The sequence below is a fragment of the Peromyscus eremicus genome, chromosome 2 (assembly GCF_949786415.1).
Source record: "Peromyscus eremicus chromosome 2, PerEre_H2_v1, whole genome shotgun sequence".
NCBI lineage: Eukaryota > Metazoa > Chordata > Mammalia > Rodentia > Cricetidae > Peromyscus > Peromyscus eremicus.
This window is the reverse complement of record NC_081417.1, coordinates 125,391,600-125,406,768: the sequence shown is the minus strand read 5'-3', so window position 1 is coordinate 125,406,768 and position 15,169 is coordinate 125,391,600. Positions and strand designations below refer to the sequence as shown.

The window sequence follows — 15,169 nt, the reverse complement described above, 5'->3', positions numbered from 1 at the left end:
GACCCAGAGTGGCCCTCTGACACACAGACACAGATTGGACCAAGAGTAACTCGCTCAGACAGAGACACTTCTTGTATCTATTGGAAGAAGAGTTGGGAAGACACCAGTACAAAAATACATAAAACAACATAAAGAGCAATATGGCATCACCAGAACTGAGCAGTTCTGTAAAAGCAAGACCTGAACATCATAATGTAGAAGAAGCAGAAGAAAGCAACCTTAAAAATAACTTTATGAAGATGATAGATGCCTTTAAAGTAGAAATGAAAAATTCCCTTAAAGAAATTGAGGAAAAGACAGACCAAAAATTGGAAGAAATCAATAAATCCCTTCAAGAAAACCATGAAAAAGCAATTGAACATGTGAAGGAAACAGTTCAAGACCTGAAAATTGAAATAGAAGCAATGAAGAAGAGTCAAACTGAGGGAATGCTGGAAACAGAAAAATCTGAATAAATGAACAGGAACTACAGATGCAGAAATAACCAACAGAATACAAGAGATGGAAAAAAGAATCTCTAGTGTAGAGGATACAATAGAGGAAATAGATTCATCAGTCAAAGAAAACACCAAAGCCAAAAAAGTCATAACACAAAACATCCAGGAAATCTGGGACACCATGAAAAGGCCAAACCTAAGAATAATAGGAATAAAAGAAAAGGAAGAAGACCACCAACTCAAAGGCACAGAAAATATATTTAACAAAATCATGGAAGAAAACTTTCTCAACTTAAAGAAGGAAATACCTATGAAGATAAAAGAAGTTTATAGAACACCAAATAGACTAGACCCCCCCACAAAGTCCCCTCACCACATAATAATTAAACCCCTAAACATACACAATAAAGAAAGAATATTAAGAGCAGCAAAGGAAAAAGGCCAAGTGACTTATAAGGCAAACCTATCAGAACAACACCCAACTTCTCAATGGAGACTCAGAAAGCCAGAAGGCACTGGACAGATGTAATGAAGACACTAAGAGACCATGGATGCCAGCCTAGTCTAATATACCCAGCAAAACTTTCAATCATCATAGATGGAGTGAACAAGACATTCCAAGACAAAACCAGATTTAAACAATACTTATCCACAAATCCAGCCCTACAGAAAGCACTAGAAGGAAAACTCCAACCTAAGGAAGTCAGATGAACCCATGAAAACACAGGCAGTAGATAATCGCACTGCAGCAAATCCCAAAGAAGGAAAATAAACACACACAACCACCAAAAGATAGCAGAAATTAACAATCACTAGTCATTAATATCCTTTAATATCAATGGACTCAATTCACCTATAAAAAGACACAGGCTAACAGAATGGATATGAAATCAGGATCCATCCTTCTGCTGCATACAAGAAACACACCTCAACATCAAAGACAGACACTATCCTGGAGTAAAAGACTGGGAAAAGACTTGCCTATCAAATGGACATAAGAAGTAAGCTGGTGTAGCTATCTTAATATTTAACAAAATAGACTTCAAACTAAAATCAATCAAAAGAGATTGGGAAGGGCATTATATATTAATCACAGGAAAGATCCACCAATATGAAATCTCAATTCTGAACATTTATGCCCCAAATACAAGTGCATCCATATATGTAAAAGAAACATTACTAAAGCTTAAATCATACATCAAACCCCACATACTAGTAGTGGGAAACTTCAACACTCCACTATTACCAATGGACAGATCTGCCAGGCTGCAACTTAACAGAGAAATAAGGGACCTAACAGATGTTATGACTCAAATGGACTTAATAGATATCTACAGACATTTCATCAAAACAAAAAGAATATACTTTCTTGTTGGCACCCCATTGAACCTTCTCTAAAATCAACCACATACTGGTCCCAAAGCAAATCTCAACAGATATAAAAATATTGGAATAACCTCCTGTATTTTATCAGACTACCACAACTCAAAGTTAGATTTTAACAACAACAGAAATTACAGAAAGCCTACAATCACATGGAAACTGAATAATGGTCAACTGAATCACCAATGGGTCAAGGAAGAAATAAAGTAATTAGAGACGTCTTAGAATTCAATGAAAATGATATACTACATACCCAAACTTATGGGACACTATGAAAAAAAGTAAAACTATAATAACATAACTTGGCTATTTAAAAATATTTTTATTAATTCTTTGAGAATATTATACATGCATAAAGCAGATGTTGATTAAATTCATCCCATAATCCCTCATTACTACCCCTACCAGACCTACTCTCCCATCTTCCTACCCCTTCTCAACTTCATTTCTTTTTCATCTACTTTCTTCTCCTCCTCCCTCTCCTCCTCCTCCTTCTTTTCTTGCTTCTCTTTCTCCTCTTCCTCATCTCCCCTTGCTCCTTGCTCCTCCTCCTCTTCTTTCTTCTTCTTCTTCTTTATGCTGCCCATATACCTATGGGTGTGTGGCCACTAGAGTATGGTGATCTACCAGAAGCCATAACTTTTTTTTTTTTTTTTGGTTTCTCTGTGTAGCTTTGGTGCCTGTCCTGGATCTCACTCTGTAGACCAGGCTGGCCTTGAACTCACAGAGATTCACCTGGCTCTGCCTCCCGAGTGCTGGGATTAAAGGTATGTGCCACCACTGACCAGACAGGAGAGATAGCTCAGCAGTTAAGATCATTGGCTGCTCTTCCAGAGGACCTGGGTTCAATTCCCAAAGCCACATCTTCAATAACTGATTCTCCCTGTCCCAGCAGATATCAATTGTCCATTATTTCTCAGTTGGGATGGGCACTCATAAGCCCATCCCCCTCCATGCCACAAGGTTACTGGCTTGATCTTACACAGGCCTTATGTAGGCAACCATAGTTGCAATGGGTTCATGAATGAAGCAGGCATAACTTGGTTATTTTTGATAAGGTTATGAACAGTGGCTTTTGTCTTTTTAATAATATCATTATATATTTTCCAATATACTGTTTATTGCATTTTTAAAATGAAAAACTATGCTGCTGCAACTAAGATTTCCATCAACATCTGGCTATTTCTTGAGTCAATTATTTTACTTTTCTTACCCAATGTAGAATGAGTGTCATAGTTATTCTGAAGGTGGATTTTTACCATTTAACATACTATCTGTCCTGCAATGAATAGTCTAAATATTCAAAGCTATTAACATGTTGCTATTTTCACAAAGGAAACAAAGAATTATGGACCAAGACCAAAGACCATCTACCTCCATTCATGCATTATATTTAGAACTATAGAGATCCCCATAATTAGAGAGTAAAACAATATCTGTTTCAGTGAACATAAAATTGTCAATGAAAATTAAAAAAACAATACAAAAAATTCCAAGCAGACCCAAAAGAGCAGGCAGGAGTCTATGTTACTTTAATTACACAATACTAATTAAGAACAGATATCTGAAACACCCACTTTAGAAATCTAACATTCTTAATATAGGGTAATACAGCATGGAACTTTGCAAAATTGTCAGCTTCACCTAATATTCTAATTACCATATATTTCTTATCTTATGAAGGTTTTCATGTAGAAATAATTTAATTTCACTTTATAATTCTTTATTTAAAAGTTAAAGCCACATTACAAAAAAAAGTTCATTAGCTTTTTAAATTATAACAATATATTCTCTTGTATTTCCAGATATGCAATTCCTCTGTCATTGAGCAATCAAAAGAAATCAGATGAACCAATATTTTTTTAAAGAGCTGCCTAGTCAGCTTTGTAAAAGTATGATGAAAAAGTATACTGAAACATTATGGAAATCTGGGAACAAAACTCAACTTTACACAACAGTATTTATCCACTGCTTTCTAAGTATACAACCTTCTTCTGGACACCTTGACCAAACCATATAATCTTCTAAAAGTCACTTAATCATCGTTATCCTCAGTTTCCATAGTTGTAAAACTGTGTCTTATTTACTCTTCTGTTGCTATGATAAAATACCCCCTTCTTCCACTCCCATTCTTCATCTTAGAGAATAAACAGTATATTTTGGCTTAACTTTCCACAGGAATAAGATCCTATCATGCTGGGAAGGTTTATCAGCAAGCAGCCAGCATGGTGCTGGAGTAGGAAGCTGAGCGCTCACATCCTTAACCCCAAGTAGGAAGCAGAGAAAAAACATAAAGCAGAACAAGACTTTAAATACTCAAAGCCCACCCTAGTGACTTAATTCCTTTAGCAAACCTCTGTCTCCCCAAAGTTTCACAATCTTCCCCTAACAGCATCTCAAACTGAGACCTATGGGGGACATTTACCATGGTAAAATATTTTTCAAGGTTATTTTGAATATTAGACATGAACTTCTAATAATTTCATCACAAATATTTGAACAAAGCAGAAATGGACACATAGGCTGGTTCCATTTCCACTATATTGTGAATAAAGCAGCAATGAACATGGAAGCAAGGGTATATCCATTTGGGAAATGGAGTCCTATGGTTTATATGTCCAGCAGTGTTATAGCTGAGTCATATGGCAGTACTATTGTTAGCTTTTGAAGGAATCTCCAGGAATTCAATAGGCACTGCACTAGTTTACACTCCCACCAACAGTGAATACTCTATTTTCCCCATATTCTTGCCAGCATTAATAATTATTTGTTTTCTTGATCATAGCTATTCTAAATTGAATAAGGTGAAATCTTAAGATTGTTTTAATTTCCATTTTTCAGATGGGTAAGAGTGCCAAACACTTTTTTATATATAATTTTTTATTAAAAAATTTTTCTTTCCTTTTACATACCAACCCCTGTTTCCCCCTCTCTTCTCTTCTCCAGCTCCTCCACACCTACCCCCATCCCACTACCATCCTTTCCTCAGAAAGGGTAAGGCCTCCCTTGGGTAGTCAACACAGGCTGTCATACCATGTTGGGGACATACCTAGCCCCTCCCCCTTGCATCAAGGCTGAGTAAGGCATTGAACCATAGGGAATGGGGTTTAAAGGAATTTCTTATCCATTTTGTTTCTTCTTTCGTGAACCCTCTGTTCATTTCTATTGACCATTTCTTTAAAACCTGGTTGAATGCCTTTTTTGGAGTGTAATTTCTTAAGCTCTTTATATACTCTAGGCATTAAAACTCTGTCAGATGTATAGCTTGCATGAATGTTTTCCCCTATTCTTTAAGCTGCTCCTTCACTAAATTGATGATTTTCTTTGCAGTACAGAGCTTTTGAATTTCATGAGGTCTCACTTGTCAATTATTGACCTATTTACTGAGCATCTAGAGTCCTCTTCACAAAGTCTTTACCTATGCCTATATCTAAATATATTCTGTATTCTATCCTATAGTGGTTTCAGAGTTTGATCCATTCGGAATTGATTTTTGAGCAATGTGTGAAATAAGTGTGAAGTTTCATGCAGAGATCCTGTCTTCTGAGCACTATCTGTTGAGGATGCTGTCTTTTCTCCAATGTGTATTTTGGGTATCTCTGTAAAAAAATCAAGTTGACTATCATCATACGAACTGCTATCATGGTCCTCTATTCTACTCCAATGATCTATGCATCTATTTTTGTGACATTATCATGCTGTTTTTATTAGCATGGCTCTGTAGTATAACTTGAAAACAAGTATTATGATACCTCCATTAGTTTCGTATTATGCAGGATTTCTTTGGTTATCTGAGGCCTTTTCTATTTCATGTGAATGTTAAGGTTCTTTTTTTTTCAATTGCTGTGAAGACTTTAAATTATGAGTAAATGTTCCATTCATGCTCAGACAAGAAACTATAATTAAACTCAGTATACTACACACAAAAAGGAGAGATAAAAATAAGAAGGGGTATTATTAAGAAGTGAGAGATGTGTATAATGGAGAGGAATGGGACTGAAAATTACTAAAATTAATCATATAAAAGTATAACACTCTCAAACAATTAAAAAATTAAAAGACCAACCCAATTGGGATAGATGACTCAGCAGTTAAGATTATTACTTGTAACAGGAATCTTAAAAGTTCTTATTAATAAAAACGAATCTGGGCCAGGTATTGGGGTGAAATGCTGGATGGTCAGAGAGACAGAACAAGCCACAGCTAACCTCACCTGGCCAACTTCTCAGCTGATCTTGTTTCCTCAGACTGGAAGCCTCTGTGTCCTCATATCTGAATGGTTCTCAGCTGAACTATGTTGCTCAAAACTTAAAAGCTTAACCAGCCAAATGCTTCTAGTTCCTGGTCCTCACACCTTATATATCTTTCTGCTTTCTACCACCACACCCTGAGATTAAAGGCTTGCTCTCTGGGATTAAAGGCGTGTGTCACCATGCCTGGCCATTTCCAATGTGGCCTTGAACTCACAGAGATCCAGAGGGATTTCTACCTCTGGAGTGCTAGGATTAAAGGTGTGAGTGCCACCATTTTCTAGCCTTTGTATCTAGTGGCTGTTCTGTCTCTGACCCCAGATAAGTTGATTAGGGTGCACAATATTTTGGGGAACACAATACCACCTCTTACAGAGGACCAGAATTCAATTTCTAATATCCATATCAGGCAGCTCACAACTGTCTATAAATACAGTTCTAGTAGATTTGATATCGTCTAGTCTCAGCAGGTACCTGCACACATGTAGTACACAGGTACATACACACACTATCTTAGTCATTTTTCTATCGCTGTGAGGAGACACCATGACCATAGCAACTATTATAAAATAAAGTACTTGTTTGAGGGCTTGTGTACAGTTTCAGAGAGTTAGTCCATTATCTTTGTAGCAAGGAGCATGGTAGCATGCAGGTAAGCATGGCCCTGGAGCTGAGAGCTTTGAATACTGATACGCAAGCAGCAGAGAAAGAAAGAGAGAAAGCCTGTGCCTGAAATGGGCTTTTGAAACCCCACAGCCTACTCCCAGTGACACACTTCCTCCAAAAAGGCTACACCTACTCCAATAAAGCCATGCCTCCTAATCCTTCTAAAATAATGCCACTCCCTGATGACTAAGCATTCAAATATATGAGCCTATGAGGGGTCATTTTTATTCAAATCAATATACATAAATTAAAAAATATTAAAACCCAGCACAATTAAAATATAGGTAAAAAAACTTAAACACATTTCTCTAAATAAAATACATAAATGGATAATGAGATTATGACATGATGCTCAACATCCTATTCATCAGAGAAATGAAAATCAAACCATAATGAACTATTATTTCAATACCAATTAGAATGGCTATAATAGTACTTTTATCACTCACATTATCTTTTCTTGTCCCTTGTATTTGGTGAGAATGTGGAAAAACTTGAAAAAAACATAAATATATTAATTTGCTGACAGGAATGAAATATAAGAGATATTTATATTTAAACACAGGTGGTGGTAATGCTAATAATGAAAGCAAACACATGGGTCTAATTATGTATCAAGCACCACTATAAAACCTTAAATATACATGCTATATACCAAGCACCACTGTAGCACCTGGTATACATGTTATGTAACAAGCACCAATGTAGCACCTGAAGGAGGAATAGAAAGTGGGAAGAAAATGAAGGAGGGGAAGGAGGGGGAGGGAAAGAAAGATAAAGGGGGGAAGAGAAGGAGAGAGAATAGAGTAAGGGAAAGTAGAGGGAGGAGGGAGCAAAGGAGTAAGGCAGAGAATGAAAAACAGAGAGATAGCTAGATGGATGGATGGATGGATGGATGGATGGATGGATGGATGGATAGATGATAGAGAATCTCAATCCAGTTGCCTTCAAGAAATATGACAGCACCTGATGGACTTGACTTATGGGAAGGGGAACATATAAATGTCCTAGTCATAAGGCTAGGAAGATAGCTTAGTTGGTAAAATGCCTACTGCATAAGAATGAATCCTGTGTTTGAATCCTCAGAACCCCTGCACAAAGCCAGTGTGGTGGAATGTATCTGTAGTCACAATACTGGAAGAATGGAAAAAAGGAGGAATGCTGGAGCTCATTGGCCAAGTAGCTTAGCCTAATTTATGAGCTGCAAGTTAGGTGAGAGACCCTAGCTCAAGTAAATAAGGTGGAAAGAAACTGAAGGAGATACACAGTGTTGGTCTCTGGCCTTCACAATCACATGCACAAAACACAAATGCATACATACATTGTTTTAGAGAATTGCCCTACTTATCAAGAGTAAACATAATCACTTTCATTTATGAAGTATACACGGACCACACAGAACATTTCACATATTCATTGTTACTTAATTCTCATGACTAAAGAACTTTTTCTTTCTTTCTTTCTCTCTTTGTTTCTTTCTTTCTTTCTTTCTTTTTTTTTCTTTGCTCTAAAGAACTTTTTCTAAAAGTTCATTGTAAATTACAAATGGCAAAACAGGTTCAGAGAGGATACCTTACTTGCCCAAATCTGCACAGCTAATGTATGACAGAATCAGAGTATGAGTATAACTGTATATGATCCAGGTGTTCTCATATATATATATATATGAATACATACTTCATATAATACACACACACAAATATATATATATATATATATATATATATATATATATATATAGTCGAAACAAGCCTTCTTTTTGGCATGTCATGTAAAATACCTATGGGTATAACTGCTTCACTGAAATCCTTAATGAAGTATTATTTGCTATGTCAAAAATAAATAGGGAACTTGTTACCATCCCTGCACAGAAGCAGGCTTATAGTGTTGTATATTCCCATGACAAAATAGTGGGTGGGTGGTTGAGATTTTGATTGCTGTCTGTAGCCAGTTATCCTTTCCTTCTGGACATACTTTTACACTGCCTTTGCATTCTGGTGAGGCAATGTGATTATTTCTAGCCAATAACTTATGAATGAAAAGGACACTTCTGAACTGAAGCGCTTAATTATTGTATGAGACCCTAAAGCATTCTTTCTTCCTGCTGTGGTAACTGAGGATCCTGTTTGTCAAATGGTATACTGACAAAATGGTATGAATTTCTTCAGCTGGTGCCCAAAATAAATTTTCAGAGGAGAGCACGAAATTGATCCATGCTACCTGAGCACCAGAAATGAGAAAGGAACACTGTTGTGTTTACTAAGATGGAGGGGCAAAATCAAACCCTTAACGCCTAATAAAAGGTAATGATATGTAATAGACTCAAGCAAAGCTAGTTTTGGTTCCAAAGTTACAATTTCTAGAACATAATATTAATATTAAAGAACAAATTTAAGAACAATTTTCTAAAATGATATTTGTACATCTGAAGCCATACACAGAGTGAAAAGTGTATTATTTTATAATGATTAAAATAAAGCCAAATGAAAATGGAAAAGAAGATAGCATAGTGTCTTTGATGACTTGTGATAAGAAGTAAGATTTGCTTTCTGAATAAAAGAGATTTTAGATATTATTATGTAGAATGTGAATTATGATCACTACAATTTAGGTCTGCAATCAAATCCTTGAACCTGTAAATATTACCTTATTTGCAAAGAATCCCTATAGATGTAATTAAATTAAAATTCCAAAATGAGATCTGTTTAGGTTATGCCACAGGCCCCAAATCCAATAAGCACCCATACATATATGGAGATGATGTCAGAGTAAAAGCCAAAGCTAGAGGTGTGGCCACAGAGTCAGGAGGCTAAGGAATTCCTGTTATAGAGGCCTTCAAGACCAGTACAGCTCTACAGATGCCTTGATTCCAGACTTTTGGCTTCCAGATCCAAGAACGAATACATTCTTTTTGTTGTTTTAAAGCTCCCCATTTTGTAGCCATTTGTTGAAAAGTCCAAGGTAACCAAATTGGCTTGGGATACACTTCATCATAACAAGAATGTGGGAAGCAACTGTGATGAAGTTTTGGTTCTTCATTATTGGAGGGGCCCAAATGTGCTTGTCATTTTCATTTTTATTTCTCTCCTTCTTTTTACTTTCTCACAGTAAATTTTAAAACGTGAATTCTACTTGGTTCATCTTACACAATTATGTTTGTATTCTCTCTTCCTCTCCCTTCCCTCCCTCCCTCCCGTCCTCCCTCCCTCCCTTCCTCCCACCATCCACATCTGACTATTGTGTAAGGGACTAAACTTGGGAGAACAGACAGTGTTTGGCCTGTAACCTTCTTGCTGTAAGTGTTCCACCACTGTGATGACTTTGAAAAGCCTCAGTGATTGACTTCCACTTTGTTTGATAGTCTTAATTCTCAAGTCCTACAATTTTCTGACTCTGATCTCATGTTTTAGATTACCTGTAGTTTGCCACACAAGAAAACTAAGTTTTCACATCTTCCCTCCTGATATTTCCTTCACACAGAATGTTTTGAGATCTAATGTCCTCCCATCTCCTTCAGCTCCAGTTCAGATGAGTGTTTTGGAAACCTCCCAATTGCTCAGATAGCACTAACTTACTCTTTCTTTGTACCCTCTAAGCACGTCGGTAATAAAGGATTCTAATACTTGACACTGCATTTTAGTTGACCTGTTTTGTCAGTCTTTGCTTATAAAAGCAGTAGCTGCTAAACCTTGATTCCATATATATCCCCAAATAACTCACAGTTGTTCATACATAGACAGACAACAGTACAAAATGCTAGCTGGATAAACTCACAAATGACTTACTTCATAACTCAGTGAATCTCATCCTGAGCTTTTATATATTCCAAACATCATACTGCACTATCAAGTCAATGCAAAAGACCCCAAAAGAAATTTCTAACAGCATTAACCATCAGAGAAAAACTTCTTAAATTGTCCTACAAAACAAATGAATAAAAGTACAAACCTCAGAGTTGCATTAACAATAGAGAACTCATCTTACCTTTCAGTTTATACTCACTGCATTAGCTAAAGTCTAACACCCAGCACTCTATGACATTCTGAGTCATCCCTTGACAAAATCTTGCTCAACTGCCAATAACATGGCCTACAACTTGTGTCCAGAACCACCTGTGCGGACTATTTCAAGGAGAAAGACAAAGAGCATACAGCAACCATTCCTTTCCTCCTGTTATCAAGGTTGTCCTGAAAACTAACTGAATTTCCATGTTTGGGGGAATTAGAAAGTGCTCAGTTTATTTCCTTAAAACAAAGTGAGTCCTAGAGAAATAGACATGCAGGATTGGCCCTACTTTACAACGTAATGTTCCATCTGACCTAACTCTCTAATCTCCTTCTCATAGGGACAATTGTCATTGTAATGTGTCACTTGTATGATCTAGCATAATCATCTCATCTCAAAATCCTGAGTGTAATTGCATCTGCAGAGTCCTTTTTGCTATGTAAAGTAACAGACTCAACGATTTTGTATGGGATATGAGCATCTTTGGAAGCCTCTTATTCTGTCTGTCATAATTATGTATTTCCTTATTGTATTTGAGTCTCAGTTCCCTTATATATAAAGTAGGTGTAGTCATATTGATTAACTCGTCTACTTAAATTACTTACTTGAATCAAATCTAGATTCAGTTTTCTTATTATATTAGTGCTGTTATATAAAAATAACAGAGACTGGATAATTTATAAACTAATAAACCTTTATTTCTCATAGATCTAGATGCTGTAAAATCCAAGATCAAGGTGTCTTACTAGACTGTATCAGATAAATGTTCTTGTCTGCTTCCAAGATGGAACCTTTTTGATGCATCCTTCAGCAGATCAAAACACTGTGTCCTGACAAGATGGAAGGGCCACAAGATGTTTTTGCAACTTCAAGCCATTTTATTAAAGTGTTAATCCAACACATTAGGACAAAGGTCTCACAACTTATTTGTCTCCCAAAGGCCAATCTGCTGAATGTTGTTACACTGAGGATTTCATTTCCACATGACTTTTGAAGAAGCCACCATCATCTAAGCCACAGCAACAGTCATTTGAAAACAGTGATTAAAACTGAATCATAACTTCTCTGCTACTGTTAGGGAGTGAGGGGTGTGGTCAGGGAGTATGTCAAGGCAATCTACTGGCAAGAGACTGTTATGGGTAGAGTTCCCCAGCTGCTAAGGAAGAGGAGACATTTCTGTTTTGAAAAGAAGACCCAAGTATGTCATAATAACAAGCCCAAGTGTCTCTCAGCACACTGTCCCCTAAGGAAGGAAACTAACAACAAATCTAAGGGAAAAGGAATGGGAGAGAGAAATGAGCCCCTCTGTAATCACCTGGGAAGCTGTAGTCCTGGGGTCCCCAGAGGCCATGCCTTCCAGTACACACTTAGAACTTCTGGGAAGAAAATGATTAAAATAGAAGAAGCCAATATGCCCTTCCTGTTCATGAGCTAGGCTTCCATTTCAAGTTTCAATTTCACTTGATAGTTGTATATTCACAAACACATACTGGTTAAAATAAGTATTAGGAGAAGAGGAGAGGCCTACTGGATAAAAGAAGCATGGTGTTTCATTTAAACTTTGCCACTAATTTACTAATTTTAAGCAATCCTCTTCTTTGCATTAGCTTTCTTATGCATAAACCCTGAGTTGTGCTGTACTAACTTGCCACAAGCTTTTAGCATCAGATCGATTTTGTTTGCTCTTTTGTTCTCTCAGACTTTTCTCAGAGCCCACACCTACATTCATGACTTGCCCTCACTTACTTTCATGACTTTGATCCTCTCAGTAGCTATGGAAATTGTAGCCTCGGCTGTGTATAGCCATTTCTACTGCATCCCTTTCTACTACCATCTCACTCAAAGTGACAGAACCTGGACATTCTAACATTCAAGTCCCTGTTAATCCTATGTGGTTATCCAATATTTGTTCCCATTATTCTCCCAATATCTTCCAATTCATGGCAAATTAGGCATGCAAACCATTCCCCCAATCAGCCTGTTACCTCAGCTAAATATTCCAAGGATCTATAAATTCAGTTTTGTCCCTTCATGAGATGAAATGGCTTTCTTTCTAGGTCCTGCTAGAGTAAGGTGCTCAATTTCCCATCGTATGCATATTTAAAATTATGATGAAGAAACATTTAGTACAATTTCCTGTTTTATTAAGGGAATCAGTGCAGTTGTTTCAATGCCAAGAGCATCAGAACAGCAGTGAGAACTGTTAGGTTCAGACTCTGAAGATCTGACAAACTGTGACTACACCACTAAATAGCCTCTCGTTTTCCCAACTAAAAATCACACATGCAGATGTTCTTCATGCTATTTCCTTTGTTTCCTAAAATTCTACTACTCTTTCAAGAAAAGCCCCCATTGACGCCTCCTATGATAAACTGACTCTGCCCCATCATATGCTATGTTTCTATCACATCCTTGAGCCTGGCTCCTGATATATTTTCTTGAAAACATATGCATCTCTCTCATTCTTCCTCAGGGCAGACATGATAATTAAATCTGCAGGACTTTTTCCAGTGTTCATCAACAAGAAAGTAACCAGAAAATGTGTGTTACATGAATTTGTGATATTATGGAAAACTGGGGAATAAAAAGAAAGGTGGTAAAGTTAGAGATCCTTGTTTTATTCTCAGTGACATTTCCTATTTGGAACCAGCAAGGTAGCTACATAACTTCTTTTAAAATTCTTTTGAGAGAAAAAAAAGCCCTCGTGATATAAAAGCATTTAAACAATGTTTAGAGTTTCATTTGTCTCTTAGACTCTAAGTATAATAATGCTATTTAGCATTTCTATAGCATTTAACAATTCCAAAGAACTATTCAGTGTTAATTAGATAATCCTAAGGCTCTGTAAGGCAGGCCAATATTATGATCCTCTCTGAAAAGTTAAGAAAATGAAAATTCAAAGGTGTTTTGGCTCCCGTTTCAGTGCATGAGAAACTGCTGAATGTTATTACAAATATAAAACAGTGTCTCAGAATAGTGTTTAATAAAGGTTAGGAGCACAGCATAGGAAAGCAGTTGAAGTTTCTCATTTCACTATGAGCCAACATATAAAAGGTGCTTGATATGACATGCCAGCTTTGCCTACAGTCCCTGTGGCCCCTCCCCCTCCTCCCTACGCCACCAAAGTTAATTTTCCTGACGAGGAAGAGACCTAGAATTCAAACAGAAAAATTCATCAAAAAATTCAATCACATTGGATAGTACATTTATGGCAACAATACAGATTTCAACGCTAAAGATAAGCCAGTGTTTGACAGGTCATTCGCTTGCTCAGAACTAATTCAAGGACAGAAAAGCAGTGAGCACACTGAATTGTGGCCAAGAAATCAGTGACATCAACTAAAAATCTGTGTAGTCCTAGCCCCTGGGAGGCAGAGGCAGGCAGATCTCTTAGTTCGAGGCTAGCCTGATCTACAGAGTGAGTTCCAGGGGATAATCAGAACTACAGGAGAAAACCTGTCTAAAACAAACAAACAAACAAACAAAACGGAGCTTATCTCCAAAGGATTTCACCCTTATGACTATTTCTACTTAAAAAGGGAAGCCACCAACCCAACAGTGATCCTAGGCCATCTGCCCCTACACCTTTCTACCCAACTCTCATGTGAAACACAATTAAAATGGTAGACGCCATTTTTAAGGGTGGAATGTCATCCTCCTTCCTAGAGTTCAATATGCTCATGCTGTAGAGCATGAGACCAGATGGTGACTACACAAATGAAGGAAATAGTAATCCTGACTAGTAATCGGGATACAACTGCTTTTGAGGGGCTAAAGAGATGGCTCAGAGGCTAAGAGCACTGGCTTTTCTTCCAGAAGTCCTGAGTTTAATTCCCAACAACCACATTGGGGCTCACAATCATCTATAATGAGATCTGGTGCCCTCTCTGGCCTGTAGGCATACATGTGGGCAGGATACTGTATACATATCATATAAATAAAGCTTTTTTAAAAATTGCTTTTGAATCAAATAGAGTAAGTGCATGATGCCTACAGATACCTGTTGATTCACTTTAATTTGTTTATGCATCTCTGCAAAAAATTCTCTGTGTTCTTTCTTCCTGAGAGTAATGACATAAATAAGACACCATTCCAATACTCCATATCCTCCCAATCTATCTCAGGATTCTGGAAAGTAGTGGTGACAAGTACATCAACAATACCTGGGATGCTTTTTAAACATGAAGAATCTAAGGTCCCAGTGACAACTTACTGGCTATCAATACAAATTCCTAAGGAGCCCCAAAAAACTCCGTTTGTTTTATAACTATGCCTCTAAAGTAATTTCTATGCACATTAAAGTTTGGGATCACAAGAGGTAGAAAAGGCAGGAAATTACTTAAGACTGAGCCAGTGTGGTGTAACAAAAGAGCCCAGCCTTGGGCTCAATCAAGCCTGCTTTCAAATTGACTATTTCCTAGTGATGTA

General features: G+C 37.1%; 1 protein-coding gene across 7 annotated transcripts in view; it reads right to left on the bottom strand.

The window, feature by feature from the left end:
* The window catches only part of LOC131903881 (BEN domain-containing protein 5), a 1,181,880-nt gene that overhangs the window by 731,925 nt on the left and 434,786 nt on the right, over positions 1 to 15,169 (bottom strand). The window lies entirely within an intron of this gene.